The sequence below is a fragment of the Artemia franciscana genome, chromosome 1 (genome assembly GCF_032884065.1).
Source record: "Artemia franciscana chromosome 1, ASM3288406v1, whole genome shotgun sequence".
Taxonomy (NCBI): Eukaryota; Metazoa; Arthropoda; class Branchiopoda; order Anostraca; family Artemiidae; genus Artemia; species Artemia franciscana.
This window is the reverse complement of record NC_088863.1, coordinates 4,245,195-4,259,925: the sequence shown is the minus strand read 5'-3', so window position 1 is coordinate 4,259,925 and position 14,731 is coordinate 4,245,195. Positions and strand designations below refer to the sequence as shown.

Here is a 14,731-nt window from a genome sequence, read left to right as displayed (position 1 = left end):
AAAAACGTCTTCTGAAGAAGGGCTCTCGAAAAAACCCCTCTTTACAGCCGTGCGGTTAGATTGGTTTTATGGGAGTGTACGCAAGTGTGAAAAGTATTGTTAAAAAGCTGTAAAGGAAAAGTTATTGTAAATTAATATTGCGAATGCTTTTGACAGGTATAGCTTGGTGTGGAAGTGTGAGCAAAGTTGAAAACTGTTTCAACTGCAAAAGAAAAAAGAAACCCGTTGGACATTGATATTACGAAGGCTTCTGACAAATGTAGCCCGGTGTAGGAGTGTAAGCAAAGATGAAAACTGGTTAAAGAGTTGTAAAAGAAAAAGCTATTGTACATTAATATTGCAAAGGCTTTTGATAGGTGCTACAACTCTTTTCAAGCCAAAAAAGAAACTGAAAAAAGCCAAAAAAGACCAATGAGAAAAAAGAACCAACAATGCCGACAGATTCAACGAAGCTTGCAATGACCAAATTTAGCTTGTGTGCATGGCAATGAATGTGGAATGCCTGTGCCGATTTCGCTCTCAAACCAGCTTGAACACCGGAGAACGATCCCCTCATTGCGCTTGCTCCGGCGTAGCACTGTGCGACACAGTAGTTCCAATCGAGTCCAATTCTTGTCACTGTGTCATGAATGAAATTTCCTAGACTTTCAGCATCCAGGCTCTTCGTGTGATAGCATCCTATCGGTCTTTCTTTTACTTTTCCTTCGTCGAAGTACCTAAGAAGAATGGTGAGCTGCTCTTTCTTCGAGTTGTCCTTCGTTTCGTTGACCAGAACGGCAAAGTATTTGGCGCTTTTTAATTCTTGCACTATTGTGCGCTGAAGCCTGGAACCGATCACCGAAATAAGATCGTACTGATATTCATGGGATGTGTAGTGACCGTACCGTCTCTGTAGCTTGTTGAAGAGCGTAGGAGAGTACTCTGCGAGAAGATTGCACGTCTCGACGAAATTTCCTTTATTTGTCTAGGATTCTGTTTCGTCGTGCCCCCTTAAAGGCAGTGCTGAGTCGCCCCAATAGAGCTCTTACTTTTAATAAGCTTTTACGCCCTCTCTGTTTTCCTTTATTTCATTGTCTCTGTCTGTCATTAAAATAGACGCGATTTTTTGCATCTCCTTGGTTTTTATGGCTTTGAACATCGTCCATGAAACTGCACTGTCTTTGTGGCGGTCACTTCTAGTGTGCCGTTCGAGGACGTTAAAGGTGTCTTTCCATCTTCTCACGCCGACGTCGTCTATGAAAGATCTAGACCCGTGCCTCTGCCCGGGAAAAGTAGATGTGCCGCCAAAGTGTCTGCAGCAGAAGCAGTGAACAGAGTCATCCTGGACAGAATACTCCAGCCATGGGTGCTTTCCATAATATGAAGCATTGAATGACCGTTTCGGCTTGCTGTTTGCCGTCACTTGCGCAAGGTATTGTACTAGTTTCGGTTGGGATGGTGGATCGAGAGAGGACAAAGAAATCTCCGTAGGGCCACTAGACCGGTGATGCTCTTCATCTTGAGGCGTATGTCGCCGAAATTGAGGCTCCGACAGACCTGCGACAGGCGTAGTGGTTTCTCAGGGTGTCTCGTTTTCTGCTTGCTCGATCTGAGGGACCGTCACTTCCTTCGAAGAAGACTAAACGTCGGCGATGGTTTCTTCAGATGCTGAATTACACACCTGAAAGAAAGTATACACATTAGTTTGACTTTTAACCAGTGGAACACCCCTACTAGTTTAGCCTAACCTTTTTTAAATCCATTTTCTTGGATTTGCTGTAGCTTCTATGGTTATCTTTCGTTGGTTACTAACAAAATAAAGGAAATTCCACAGTCTTTTGAGTAAAAAATGACTAATACATATATCTCTTTACCATATGTACCGGGTATATGTGAAAAAATTAAACAAAGTTACGTAAATAAAACATTGATTCTTCCAATCAAATAGACCATTTTAGACCACGAGATTTCACTCGTGGGAATTTAGGGAGTAGCATCTATGTAAATCCTTGCCCGTGCGGAAAATTTTTACATTGGCCAAACCCACCAACATTTTGTGAAACGGTTTATTAGTATCGTAATTCAATCAATAATTCAATTCAATCAATCAGTTCAACGAAATTCAACAACAATTACAATGGTACAGCCACGGGGTTAACTCATGTAAAATTTACGCAGTAAACCTAAGAAAAGTTCCTTGGCATGATTTTTTTTTTGTATTTTCTCTTTGATGCTCAAGCCTGTTTTCACGTAGTTCTTGTGATTCCTCGGCACGCTTTCTTATCTTACTTTCTCTTTTAGCCGCAAGTCTTTTGGCATTAACTCTGAGCCGCTTCCTTGGCTGTTTCTTCTGCCAATGTAGGATTTATACTAAAATTTCTCTTTGAGCAGCTTCCTCGGCTGTTTCTTCTGCCATTGTAGGATTTATACTGAAATTTCTCTTTGAATCGCCCCCTTATATACTTATAATGACATCATGTACAAAGCCTTATATACTTATAATGACGTCATATGTGGACAAACACACAAACATGCTACTCTAACTACGGGCTAGAGTACATTCTTTAACATAATCATCAGAGCTAACGTTTTAATATAGCATTTTTCTGTTTGCGTCATAGCTCTAATAAAATTATGACGACATTCATTATCTAGTATATGGAAATGCAGTTCTTTGTAAAAATATTGATTTTGTTTTAAATGTTTTTAATTACAAAAGCACCCAGAGGGGACAAATTCTTTATGTCATAGTCATATAAGCTACTACAGTCTTATAGAAAATTGCAGCTTTTCGTGAAAAAAATTGATTATATTTAAAACATAATTTTTTTAATTACAACAGGTTTTTAAACCCACCAATTTTATTTAAAATGAGCCATTAAACAGCTCTCAATGATGTTCCAGTGCCCCGCCATCTGAGGAAAAGAAAGAAAGAAAAGAAAAGATGCCATACATGCAGAAAGTTGTTTTTGCAGCCACTTTTCTTGATTTTCAAGCCCCTATATATTTCTCTTGTTGTTCAAGCCAAGGGACAGTAAGTTTCCTATACAGGGGTTTCGCATAAAGTGGTTCTAATATCGTACTTCTTGTTTTTATCTGACCATTTTTAGGAGGTATAGGTTATTATATCGCTTATTATTGGACGTGATTGTCTCTACTAGGCTGCTAGCTACCGCTGGAACCCGGATATATGTAAAGGGAAATAAAGTTCTTGCTTACATCCTCAACTTTAAAAAAATTAAATAAAAATACAGATTTTTCAACTGAAAGTAAGGAGCACTATTAAAACTTAAAATGAACTTAAAACTTAATTTGTGATCGTTTTTTAAACAATGCCTGAGAATCTGGCCCCACCTTCGCGGAAAAATCCCTCGACACAAAAAGATCCTTTAGACAATTCAATAATACTACTGGTAGTTATAACCTAATGCAACCCCAAGCCGCATGGGGCTAACAGAGCTAACCATGCTCCTCCTCTATCCTAATCTACTCAAAACCTCCCTATTTTTACTCTCCCAGGAAGTTCCTAAAATCTTTCTAAGAAAAAAAAACTTGTTTTGAAATGATGAAATAAAGCCTTTTTAAAAGTACTGCTTGGTATTAGGATATGCATAAAGTCAAAAAGAAATGTTGGAAATGAAAATAGGTGTGTATTCCAACTTGAACTAGACCTAAGTTGCCTGAGCAACGTGAAGTGTTGCGGGAACCTTTGTCCGGCTTCGCCGAATAAAGTGTTGCGAGTGCAACACTTTGGTTTTGTTTCTTTGCTATCGGTTAAATGCTGAAGTTGTCAGCCTTTCGAAGCTTTTAAAACATTATATTGAAAGAAGAACGCGATCAGTAATCACATGATCAAAGGCTATTCCTCAGCGTTGAAAAAAACAACAATAACAAAAGAATATCGAATGAAGTGACTAAATTGACTTTGCAGCCAGTTGAACTTTGTCGTTTTTAATCGTAGACATCGTGACGGATCAAGACTTGGAACAATCTATCTATCTATCTATCTATATATATATATATATATATATATATATATATATATATATATATATATATATATATACTAGCTGTTGGGGTGGCGCTTCGCGCCACCCCAACACCTAGTTGGTGGGGGCGCTTCGCGCCCCCCCCAAGCCCCCCCGCGCGCGTAAGTCGTTACGCGCCATAATAGTTACGCGCCATTGTAGTTGTGTCCCTATGTCCCACCTGTGAATATAGATATATATATATATATATGGTTTTAACTACGTAAAACTTGCGAATATACAACATTCTTTGCTGTCCCATTGTCTTTGCATATAAATAGATTGTCAGGTTATCCCCCTGTTTCCCCCGGTGTCCCCGTTGTAGTTGTGTCCCTGTGTCCCGGTCGTCATTTATATTCCCTGTGTCCCGCGTCCCGGTCATCATTTGTATCCCGGTGTCCCGGTCTGTATATACATTCGTTTTTTAGTTTTGTTTTTCTCCTTTATTTTTTTCCTTTTTTTTTCTTTTTTAGCTTATTTAGATTTTTAGATTTTTTAGTTTTTTTTATTAGTTTTTAGTTTTTATTTCTTTTTAGTTTTTTTGTCCCGGTCGTCATTTATATCCCCCTGTTTCCCCCGGTGTCCCCGTTGTAGTTGTGTCCCTGTGTCCCGGTCGTTATTTATATTCCCTGTGTCCCGGTCGTCATTTGTATCCCGGTGTACCGGTCTGTATATACATTCGTTTTTTAGTTTTGTTTTTCTCCTTTATTTTTTTCCTTTTTTTTTCTTTTTTAGTTTATTTAGATTTTTAGATTTTTTAGTTTTTTTATTAGTTTTTAGTTTTTTTTTCTTTTTAGTTTTTTTGTAGTTTTTACCTTCTTTTTAGTTTTGTTAATTTTTTTTTTTACTTGTGTCCTGGTCGTCATTTATACTCCCTGTGTCCCGGTGCTTTGTTGATTGCTAATCGAACATTCCTTTTGTCCTGGTCGCTTTCTCTTTGAGTGTCGTCATTTATTTTTTTCTTTTTTAGTTCTTTTAGTTTTTACCTTTTTTAGTTTTTTTTTAGTTTTTAGTTTTTTTAGTTTTTTACCTTTTTTTAGTTTTTTTAGTTTTTTAGCTTTTTTATTTTTTTTATTAGTTTTTAGTTTTTTTGTAGTTTTTGCCTTTTTTTTTAGTTTTTTGTCCTGGTCGCTTTCTCTTTGAGTGTCGTCATTTATTAGTTTTTTCCTTTTTTTTTTTAGTTTTTTATTGGTTTTTACCTTTATTTTAGCTTATTTTTCAGTTTTTTCCTTTTTTTTAGTTTTTTTTTATTTTTTATTTTTTTTAGTTTTTTACCTTTTTTTAGTTTTTTTAGTTTTTTTAGTTTTTTAGCTTTTTTACTTTTTTTATTAGTTTTTAGTTTTTTTTTGTAGTTTTTGCCTTTTTTTAGTTTTTTCTTTAGTTTTTTATTGGTTTTTACCTTTATAGTTTTTTTAGTTTTTTAGCTTTTTTATTTTTTTTATTAGTTTTTAGTTTTTTTTTGTAGTTTTTGCCTTTTTTTAGTTTTTTCAGTTTTGACGTCACCTAATCCAGTTTTTTCAGGTGACGTCACCTGACACATCCATCCACACATCCATCCATCCATCCATCCACAGACAACTTATTTTTATATATATAGATATATATATATATATATATATATATATATATATATATATATATATATATATATAAACAAGTTGTTTGTCTGTGTACTGACGTCATGTTTGTGGCACAGGGGGATATATAAATGACGACGGGGACACAGGGAATGTTCGATTAGCAATCACCATCAACAAAGCTCAAGGGCAATTATTAGAATAATGAGGTTTAGATCTGAATACGGATTGCTTTTCCCATGTACAAATATATGTTGCATGATCAAGAGTCGGTAAACCTGACAATCTGTTTATGTGCACAGACAATGGGACAGCGAAGAATGTTGTATATTCGCAAGTTTTACGTATTTAAAAACATATATATATATATATATATATATATATATATATATATATATATATATATATATATATATATATATATATATATATATATATATATATATATATATATATATATATATATATATATCTATATTCACAGGTGGGACACAGGAACACAACTACAATGGTGCATAACTAATATGGCGCGTAACGACTTACGCGCGCGGGGGGGGGGGGGATTTGGGGGAGCTTGAAGCGCTCGTTGTTTTGCGTTATCGTTTGTACCCGTTGCGTAAACACTTAATTCTAGGTAAAAGTGAGTATGGGTAAGCTACAACAACTAGCAAAAGTTACAAACCCCTCTTCACTAAAGATGATTGTAGCCGAACAGACGATTATTACTTACAAGTCCCCTACGTGTCTTACCACTGGAACCAACTCGGTCTTACCATCAAATACACTTGAAACAAATAATAGGTACACCAAACAGCAAAATTTGCAAACACCTCACTGCCGAAGATGATTATGAGCTAACCCCACTACTGAAGTTGTCAACCCCTTGAAATTTTTAAACTAGTACATCTCATGAAAGAATTTTTGTATCAAAAAAATGGATGACATATACTTTGATCAGCTCATCAAGAGTTATCGATTGCCGTCGAAAAAAATTATATCTGTCTTAGTTCAAAAGTTGATTTTTTGTGCCGTAGGCCAACTTTCTAACGTCACCACTTAGAAAGGAGCAGAGGATATGCTCCAATTTTTTTAGCAATGACAGAACTTTTAAAGTTTAAGAGGTACATTTGATAACATTTCTCTACCTCAATCCCAAGTCCGAAAAAGCAAATGATATACCCAGCCGAAATCACGGCAGCACTTTCGGACCCGTGGGAAAATGCTGCTTTTTTGCTTCAGTAAATTTTTCTATTTATCACTCAAAGAAGATATGTTGGGTGTGGGGTAACTGCCGCATATATTTAACACTTATAGATTTTAGTCCGTCTTCAATTTGAAAGTAGTGCCTGCCCACTCGCCTGCTAGAACGGAGCTTTCCACTTGAAAGCAGAAACATGGTGTGATGAAACGAAAGCTTGGCTGCACAACTTTAGATAATCCTCTCTGACGTAGGCTACATAACTCCACTACACTTCGCACACCACAGGCTCTGAATCGTGGACAAGCAAAAACCATCCTTTTTGGCCCCAGTCAAGAGTTCTGCGGAGCTTTCTAAAATGTAATGCCTTATTCATCAATCTGGCCTGAGGTCCACGCTTTCCGTAGAAACCGCACAGGTTAGGCCCTTACCAGTTTCCAGGAATAAGCCGACATCGGCGGCATAGGAAAAAAAAAGAAAAAAACAGGACAAAGCCAAAGTATTGCTCTGGCAACACAAAAAGGGGGTTAGGAGGAATATTAAGAAAAGAACTTGTTCTGGAATGATATAATAAAGCCTTTTGAAAAGTATTTGGTAGTAGGATTAATACATTAATAAAATATTGCAAAGGCTTTTGATAGGTGCTACAACTCTTTTCAAGCCAAAAAAGAAACTGAAAAAAGGTAAAAACTACAAAAAAAACTAAAAAGAAAAAAAAACTAAAAATTAATAAAAAACTAAAAAAGTTAAAAAAAACTAAAAAAACTAAAAAAGAAAAAAAAATTAAAAAAGGAAAAACCTGAAAAATAAAGGAGAAAAACAAAACTAAAAAAATTAAAATAAAAAAAAACTAAAAGGAAAAAAGGGGAAAAACACAAAAATTTATTTTATCATATACCAATTCAAAAACGAATGTATATACAGACCGGGACACAAATGACGACCGGGACACCGGGAATATAAATAACGACCGGGACACAGGGACACAACTACCACGGGGACGCCGGGGGGCACAGGGGGATATGTAAATGACAACGGGGACACAGGGAATGTTTGATTAGCAATTACCATCAACAAAGCTCAAGGGCAATCATTAGAATCATGAGGTATAGATCTAAATACGGATTGTTTTTCCCATGGACAATTATATGTTGCATGTTCAAGAGTCAGTAAACCTGACAATCTATTTGTATGCACAGACAATGGGACATCGAAGAATGTTGTATTTTCGCAAGTTTTACGTAGTTAAAAACATATATATATATATCTATATTCACAGGTGGGACACAGGGACACAACCACAATGGCACGTAACTAATATGGCGCGTAACGACTTACGCGTGGGGGGGCGCGAAGCACCCCCACCAACTAGGTTTTGGCGTGGCGCGAAGTGCCACCCCAACAGCTAGTATATATATATATATATATATATATATATATATATATATATATATATATATATATATATATATATAAAAATAAGCTTTTTGTGTGTTGACTGACGTCATGCATGTTTGTCGACTGACGTCATTATAAGGATTGAGCATTATGCCGTCATGAAGTTGTTCCTTGACTGATGTCATGTTTATTATGACGTCAAAGGCTTTGTATATGACGTCATTATAAGTATGTAAGAAGGCCTTTCAAAGAGAAATTTTTAATATAGATCTTAAAATGACAGAAGAACCTACAATGGCAGAAGAAACAGCCGAGGAAGCTGCTCAAAGAGTCTATGCCAAAAGGCATGCGGCTAATAGAGAAAGTATGAAAAGAAAGCGTGCCGAGGAATCACAACAACAGCGTGAAAACAGGCTTGCGGCTCATAGAGAAAGTATGAAAAGGAAGCGTGCCGAGGAATCACAACAACAGCGCGAAAACAGGCTTGTGTCTCAAAGAGAAATCACCAAAAGAAAGCGTGCCGAGGAATCACAAGAGCAACCTGAAAATTTTCGCCTGGCATTCAGGTACAGCCCAGTCGATGATTACAGCTTGAGTAGATGTGTTCAAATCGGGACTATGTCTAAAATTTGTCCCTATTGCAAGGCCTTGAAATTAAATGGTGAAACAATGGGAATGTGTTGCGCCTCAGGAAAAGTTAAACTTCCTCAACTGGCTGCACTATCAGAGCCATTGAAGATTTTGCTTACTTGAACTACGTCAGAATCTAAGCGTTTTTTATTAAACATCGGAAAATATAATTCATGTTTCCAAATGACGTCGTTTGGTGCCCAAATCGAAAATCAAGATCAATTTATGCCTACTTTCAAAGTAAAAGGGCAAATTTATCACAGAGCAGGGTCCTTTCTACAACAGGCGAGAATCATAAATTTTTACAACTGTACTTCATCAGTGATAGAAATTCTGAATTGAATGCATGTTGCGAAATTTCACCCGACGTTGAAAGGACTATCGTTTCCTAAAAAACTAAAAAGAAAAAAAAAGCTAAAAAAACTAAAAAAGCTAAAAAAACTAAAAAAGCTAAAAAAAAAGAAAAAAACCAAATAAAAAAACTAAAAAAGGAAAAAATAAAAAAGATAAAAAACTAAAAAAAACTAAAAAAACTTAAAAAGCTGCAAAACTAAAAAAAAGAAAAACTGAAAAAAACTAAAAAAGAAGCTATCTATATATATAAAAATAAGTTGTATGTATGCATGTTTGTTTGTTTGTGGGTTTGCATATGACGTCATTATATGTATATATATATATATATATATATGTATATATATATATATCTATATATATATATATATATATATATATATATATATATATATATATATATATATATATATATATATATATATATATATATATATATATATATATATATATATATATATATCTATATTCACAGGTGGGACACAGGGACACAACTACAATGGCGCGTAACTAATATTGCGCGTAACGACTTACGCGCGCGGGGGGGCTTGGGGGGGCACGAAGTGCCCCCACCAACTAGGTGTTGGTGCCACCCAAAAACAGGGACAAAACCAAAGTGTTTCTCTCGCAAAACAATACACACTTTTTTTTTTTTTACTTTTGGCTTCATACATACCCCAACATAGAGCAATACTTTTCAAAAGGCTTTATTGTATTATTTCGGAACAAGTTCCTTTCTTAATATTCCTGATAATCCCATAATGTCAGGTTGGAGTACTAATCTTTTTTCACCCCCAACATTACTTTATGCAAAGTTCTTTTCTTACTATTCCTTCTAATCCCATAATTTTCAAGTTGGAGTACCATTTTTTTCTCTCCCAACGTTATTTTTTGACTTTATGCATACCCCAACACCGAGCAATACTTTTCAAAAGGCTTTGTTATATCATTTCAGAACAATTATTTTCTGAATATTCCTCTTAAGATCGTTTCTTCAAGTTGGAGCACACATGTTTTCTTTGAAAGCCAACGTTACATTTCGACTTTATGCATACACTAACCCCAAGCGGTACTTTTCAAATAGTTATGCATGTTGATTTTGTCTTACACCTTCAGTAAACCTATGTTAAGGATACAAGCATGCATTTCCCTATACAAATTGCTCAGGATCTTCAATATATACTAGACAACACGGCCGCCAGGGGACTTGAGGCGATAGTGTCAATATAACAGGTACTTTTTATAGATTTCTTGTCCCTAGGGGCATTTTTCAAGCCCTTTGTCCAGAAAGTGTAATAGATGAATTGAAGAGAAGCAAGACTAGAGCTTCAAATCCTCTAGAGGCTGTGTTATCCAGTATATGTTGAAGATCCCGAGCTATTTGCTTACAGAAATTCCTGCTTATATCCTTACCCAAGGCTTATCGAAGGTGTAAGACACAATTAATACGTAAAATAAATTTCTTGTAAGATTATAGCAAAATACCTATTAAGCATATCTATAATGAGATTTATCGTAAAATGACATACGGGAGCTCTTACAGAACGAGTTCAGATGTTCAAAATCCCTTCCCTGGAAGGATCCCTTTTCTTCTCTCTTGAAGGGGCATTCTTTCAATTCTCTTAGTTCGTATTCATTGTTACATCTTGCCTTATACGCATTCTTCTGTGGAATTTCATCACTGTCTTCTCTAGTGTATTTTGGGATATCTCTGTAGAAAAATCCCTCTTTTCTTACCTTCTTATTTTCATGTTTCTGTTTTTTTTTTCTGGCTTAACGAACTTCTTTTTGCGTGACCTTCCTTGTGCCCTGTGAAAATTTCTCTTTATATCTTCTCCTCATTTCTTCCAGATTCTTCTCGTCTATTCTAGAGTCTACGATATCTAAATTTGTTGTACTAGCCTCATAAAAATTGCTGAAATCCTGATAATGCCCTTCATATATAGAACAGTCGTAATAAAAAAATATTTCTAACTAAATACGTTCATCCATGTTAACGCAAAGCAGAATCTTTTCAAACTGAATCAAAGTTTGTCTGGGGTTACATAAGAAATCCCTTTGGAAGGGCCTAATATATCGAGATTAGTTCAACAAATCCCCTAGCGGTGGAATTGTAAACTAAAGTTCCTGGTAGGGATACTTAAACTAACGGTATGAATCCCAAGCGACACAAACTTTTACGTCTTTTACAAGTTCTTTTATGCTCCGTCAGTATGGGAAGAAGGCCAAAAATGTTTTGGATATTTGACTAATTCTCTATTGGTCTTTACTAAGGCAAAGTCAAAAAGGTGTTGGCTTATGTGGCTCTAACCCTTAAAACATCATAGAGAGATGTCGGATAATGCCGTAATGGAGCTCGGTGTAAGAGTATAAGCAAACTTGGTGTCGGGTTATGCTTATCTAACCCTTAGCACATCATAGAGAGATGTCGGATAATGATGTAATGGAGCTCGGTTTAATTGTGAGTAAAAAAGATGTGTATTTTAACTTGAAAAAAATGGGTGATGAGAAATATTAATAAAAGAATGAAATGGTATTGTAAAGCGTTCCGAAAGGTATTGCTTGAATCGAAATATGTATAAACCCGAGGAAATAATAAAAATATGAAACAAATATTAAAATACTGAAAAAATCAGTTAAAAGCTTCAAAATATATAGCAGAAAGGCTTAGTTCAAAGAAAGTCAAACTTAAAAGCCTTTTGAAACTGAGTGACAGCAAAGGGCTCTCGAAAAAACCCCTCTTTACAGCCGTGCGGTTAGATTGGTTTTATGGGAGTGTACGCAAGTGTGAAAAGTATTGTTAAAAAGCTGTAAAGAAAAAGTTATTGTAAATTAATATTGCGAATGCTTTTGACAGGTATAGCTTGGTGTGGAAGTGTGAGCAAAGTTGAAAACTGTTTCAACTGCAAAAGAAAAAAGAAAGCCGTTGGACATTGATATTACGAAGGGTTCTGACAGATGTAGCCCAGTGTAGGAGTGTAAGCAAAGATGAAAACTGGTTAAAGAGTTGTAAAAGAAAAAGCTATTGTACATTAATATTGCAAAGGCTTTTGATAGGTGCTACAACTCTTTTCAAGCCAAAAAAGAAACTGAAAAAAGGTAAAAACTACAAAAAAAACTAAAAAGAAAAAAAAACTAAAAAATAATAAAAAACTAAAAAAGTTAAAAAACTAAAAAAAACTAAAAAAGAAAAAAATTAAAAAAAGGAAAAAACTGAAAAATAAAGGAGAAAAACAAAACTAAAAGAATAAAAATAAAAAAACTAAAAAGGTAAAAACTAAAAAAAAAACTAAAATGAAAAAGAAAAAAACTAAAAAAAACAAAAAAAAAACTAAAAAGAAAAAAGGGGTAAAACACAAAAATTTATTTTATCATATACCAATTCAAAAACGAATGTATATACAGACCGGGACACAAATGACGACCGGGACACCGGGAATATAAATGACGACCGGGACACAGGGACACAACTACCACGGGGACGCCGGGGGGCACATGGGGATATGTAAATGACAACGGGGACACATGGAATGTTCGATTAGCAATCACCACCAACAAAGCTCAAGGGCAATCATTAGAATCAGTGGGGCACAGGGGGATATATAAATGACGACGGCGACACAGGGAATGTTTGATTAGCAATTACCATCAACAAAGCTCAAGGGCAATCATTAGAATCATGAGGTATAGATCTAAATACGGATTGTTTTTCCCATGGACAATTATATGTTGCATGTTCAAGACTCAGTAAACCTGACAATCTATTTGTATGCACAGACAATGGGAAATCGAAGAATGTTGTATATTCGCAAGTTTTACGTAGTTAAAAACATATATATATCTATCTATATTCACAGGTGGGACACAGGGACACAACCACAATGACACGTAACTAATATGGCGCGTAACAACTTACGCGCGGGGGGGGGGGGGGGCGCGAAGCACCCCCACCAACTAGGTTTTGACGTGGCACGAAACGCCACCCCAACAGCTAGTATATATATATTAAAATAAGCTTTTTGTGTGTTGACTGACGTCATGCATGTTTGTCGACTGACGTCATTATAAGGATTGAGCATTATGCCGTCATGAAGTTGTTCGTTGACTGATGTCATTTTTATTATGACGTCAAAGGCTTTGTATATGACGTCATTATAAGTATGTAAGAAGGCCTTTCAAAGAGAAATTTTTAATATAGATCTTAAAATGACAGAAGAACCTACAATGGCAGAAGAAACAGCCGAGGAAGCTGCTCAAAGAGTCTATGCCAAAAGGCTTGCGGCTAATAGAGAAAGTATGAAAAGAAAGCGTGCCGAGGAATCACAACAACAGCGTGAAAACAGGCTTGCGGCTAATAGAGAAAGTATGAAAAGAAAGCGTGCCGAGGAATCACAACAACAGCGTGAAAACAGGCTTGTGTCTCAAAGAGAAATCACCAAAAGAAAGCGTGCCGAGGAATCACAAGAGCAACCTGAAAATTTTCGCCTGGCATTCAGGTACAGCCCAGTCGATGATTACAGCTTGAGTAGATGTGTTCAAATCGGGACTATGTCTAAAATTTGTCCCTATTGCAAGGCCTTGAAATTTAATGGTGAAACAATGGGAATGTGTTGCGCCTCAGGAAAAGTTAAACTTCCTCAACCGGCTGCACTATCAGAGCCATTGAAGACTTTGCTTACTTGAACTACGTCAGAATCTAAGCGTTTTTTATTAAACATCGGAAAATATAATTCATGTTTCCAAATGACGTCGTTTGGTGCCCAAATCGAAAATCAAGATCAATTTATGCCTACTTTCAAAGTAAAAGGGCAAATTTATCACAGAGCAGGGTCCTTTCTACCATTCTCAGGCGAGAATCATAAATTTTTACAACTGTACTTTATCAGTGATAGAAATTCTGAATTGAATGCATGTTGCGAAATTTCTCCCGACGTTGAAAGGACTAGTCGGAACTTTTTTAGTCGGAACTAGACCTACGTTGCCTGAGCAACGTGAAGTGTTGCGGTAAGCTTTGTCCGGACTCGCCGGCTAAAGTATTGCGAGAGCAACACTTTGGTTTTGTTTCTTCACTATCGATCAGAATTAACATGATTAAAGGCTATTCCTCAGCGTTGAAAAAACAACAACAAAATAGTATCGAAAGAAGGGACTAAATTGACTTTGCTGCCAGTTGAACTTTATCCTTTTCAATCGTAGACATCGTGACGGATGAAAACTTGGAACAATATCTTGTATAATCTACTTGGTATTATAAAGCTATCCGTAACTTTTCAGGATCAGAATACCATAGATAACACTCTATTAATTATTACGTAACTGCCTCGTTGCTTTACGTTATCGTTTGTACCCTTTGCATAAACACTTAATTCTAGGTTACAGTGAGTATGGGTAGGCTACACCAACTAAAAAAAGTTACGAACCCCTCTTGACTAAAGATGATTCTAGCCTAACAGACGATTATTACTTACAAGTCCCCTACATGTCTTACCACTGGAAACAAATAATAGGTACACCAAATAGCAAAATTTACAAACCCCTCACTGCCGTTGATGATTATGAGCTAACAGCCG

The 14,731-nt window shown here is 35.9% G+C and overlaps 1 protein-coding gene across 2 annotated transcripts in view; it reads right to left on the bottom strand.

Moving 5' to 3' along the window:
• The window catches only part of LOC136024704 (neuronal acetylcholine receptor subunit alpha-10-like), a 644,557-nt gene that overhangs the window by 344,861 nt on the left and 284,965 nt on the right, over positions 1-14,731 (bottom strand). The window lies entirely within an intron of this gene.